General features: G+C 38.6%; 1 pseudogene; it reads right to left on the reverse strand.

Moving 5' to 3' along the window:
• Positions 1-2,854: 2,854 nt before the first annotated feature.
• On the reverse strand, positions 2,855-2,948 carry LOC147496425 (small nucleolar RNA R71; annotated as a pseudogene).
• Positions 2,949-3,282: the final 334 nt, after the last annotated feature.

Here is a 3,282-nt window from a genome sequence, read left to right on the forward strand (position 1 = left end):
AAGTTGTGTGATTACTTCAACTTGGAGGGAAACAAACTTTACAGTTGATCAGGTGGCTAAGCATGCCCACTCCATGGCGAGTGAAGACTTGTGTATGTACTATGGTAGGCCCCCATGGATTTATAAGTGGGAGGCGGAGTCTAGCACTTACTATCATTTTGAATGACTGATTCTGGGTGCTCGGGGATGAATTTGAGGCCTACTTAGTAGGGTTGATTTTCATTCCCTTCACACAGAATCATGAACATGTGTCTCTGTGGATGTTCTACTTTTTCTTTTCTTTTCTGATAAGAGCCCAAAACTGTAGTTTTAACCCTGTAACAGACATACTTTTAGACCAATTATGTGAGTAATAATTAAGAGTTAACACTGATTACATGTTTTTATGCATTTCAGGCTTCAAAGTCCATTATGTGCAGAAATGTGCCACCTTAGCGAGATAAAGGAGCAAAGGTCGGTTACTAAGGAGTTCCGTGATTAAAGGCCAAGATTCAAGAAGACAAAGCCTTTCTAAAGCCCGGTCAAAAGCTGAAAAGTCGACGCGGGTAGAAACAGTACACAAAGTCAGCAGAACTTTCGAAGGCCATATCTTTGGACTCAGACCTCGGAATGGGGCCTACCTTATGTCAAAATGACCGACTCGGAAAGAGCTTTCCAATGGTCTAAGCCGTGATCCAATCAGAGGAGCACAAGTGGACGAAAAGTCTGTTGAAGCCAACTGCAGCTGAAGAGGCCTTTTTGGACTGAAAGAATTGGGTTTTGGGCCTGATTCTCTGGCCCAAAACATGGCTCCAAGCCCATGCACGATTTTTGGATCTGAAAGTATAAAAATAAAAGCTTAGCACTTTGTTAATGGTAGACTTTTTAGTAGAGAATAGTAGATTTTTAGGTTAGAAAATAAAGGAGTGTAGAATAGAAAGTAGCCATTAAAATAGCTTCTAGATCTATATTTAATTGTTTTAATTAAGTTTAATTTAAAATCCAATTCTTGTTTCAGATTAAACTATTAGAATCATTACTCTTAATTAGTTTGATTAATAAAATAGCTAGTTGTTAAATTTCGATTCTTGTCATTTACATTTGTGTTAGATCTGATTTCATTTATTACTTGTTATTCAATTCTTAGTTATTAATTAGATTTTAATTATTGTTTAATTTAGATTAGTAAATTTCAATTCTTTATATCATGTTTAGTTTAACTTTAATCGGAAATGATTGCGTAATGATTCTCGGCTAAACCTCCATTAGAAGGGGTTGAGAAGCCTTGATGAAAGCTTGATTCCAACTATCGTAGAATCGTCGTAATTTCCTTTCCACTCTAGAAACGATTAGTTCACCATGAGAATAGGTTTAATCATTCACATGCGAGTTATGAATTGGTAGGAATGCCATGTGTAATTAGGGATTAGGAATAACCAATTGTTCGAAGCCAGATTCAATTCAATTCACGATGATTAATTCGTTAATAGGATTAAGTCGAGTTAAGGTGGAATCAATCCCCCTCGAACTCCTTATCATCGAATCAACGTAGCATTCCCTTAGTTATTTTGATAACCGACTAGTTGCATCTTGTGGGTAGTTGCATCGTAGTCTAGTTGCCTTTTTGTAAATCTCTCATTAGACCTTAAGTAGAGTAATTACACGTGATAACATAGCATGCGGAAGGACTAGGAGTGGAACGAATAACTCTACTCCACTATATCTCATAGGATTGAGAGTAGAATCTTTGATAAGCAAATTAGGCATCATAAACTAGTTTTAGTTTTACTTGCGTTTGTAAGTTTCATCGCTTTATTTCGTAGGTAAAACTATCAATTTTACATTTATCAAATGGCGCTGCTGCCATCTTAGTTGCACTTTCGCATTGTTTTCGTAGTGTAAGTACTTTTCTTAAAAGTCCCATTTCACCCACCCACCCGTGTTTGATTCATACTGTGGCTTTCCGTTTCATCGTTGAAAAATTTCAGCGAGAAATTACATTGGCCAGCCAGCTCGGAAGAGCGACCTACTACTACATATACTTTGAACAACGAGCGACCACCCTAAAAACACACTGTAATTTGAAAATTACCCGACAGCGACCAAGGCTTCTATCTGAAATGCGCCCAGCCGCTTTGTTAATTTTTCCGGAATTCTAAAGTTTTGACTCGAACTTTGATTTTTCAAATTTTTCAGTGTTCTAACCTGTTATATACACTGAACACGCGTAAACAAGAAGCTATTCATAAGCAAAGCAAGGACGCAATCAGGTATTCCTTTCTTCCACACCTCGCATCTCCTGTTAGAGTTTTATACTAGTATATCAGAATTGTTTGGAGTGTTGATGTGTTTAGCTAAGTTTGGTTTTAGCCTTGTATGAGATTAAGGTCTGGCCGAACAAAAACACAGAACGTAATTACACAACAACGTCAACAAACAAGTCTATCTAGTATACCACCCACTACACCTCTAGCTACTATTTCACACACATCACCTGACACAATGCCCGACGAAGAAGAGACTCCTCTCGACTTCTACAAAGCCTTGGCGATAGCCCCAAATCTTGCATCGTTCTAGCGGACCCGATTGGGGATTTCGAATCCCCAAATATTTTAATTTGTTACCCGTTTTCATGGATTAGACCATGAAAAACCTTATCGGCTACGTCGTGGGATTGAACAAGTCCTAACAACATTCCACCATCCTACGGTTGGTGCGGAACAAATTAAATTCAGGGTATTCCCTTTCACCTTAGTCGATAAGGCGTCTTGGTTAACTGCCCAAACGCGCTAATTGCAGGGACTCGTGGGCTAAACTTGTTCACCTTTTATGGAACATTTTTACCCACCCCTAAAGACGGACGAGATGCTTTCCAAGATTCATTTCTTTCAACAAAATCCTCATGAATCATTTTCAGAGGCTTGGAATCGTTTCACCGATCTCCTTATAGAGTGTCCACATCATAACTTAGCGAAAGACACGTTAGTTCGTGCCTTTTTCAAAGGACTTCTACACCACCATAAAGAAGTCCTAGACATAAGGAAGGGGGTAGTTTCTTAAGCAAAGGAGCCTCGGAGGCTTATAAATTTTAGAGGATCAAACTAAGCGAAATAACAACTGGGGTGTAGTGATGATATCCACCGCTCGCTAGTTCATCAAATACATTAAGGCCGCCGGTATGTTTGAAATTAAACACGATTCCGAGCTTAAAACTCTAATCGAATTACTCACTAAAAAGGTAGAGGCCATTTCTCTTCAACAAAAGCCTATCCCCGTCATGAATGTAAATTCAAATCCATGTAG

The sequence above is a fragment of the Coptis chinensis genome, chromosome 5, assembly GCF_015680905.1.
Source record: "Coptis chinensis isolate HL-2020 chromosome 5, ASM1568090v1, whole genome shotgun sequence".
Lineage (NCBI taxonomy): Eukaryota > Viridiplantae > Streptophyta > Magnoliopsida > Ranunculales > Ranunculaceae > Coptis > Coptis chinensis.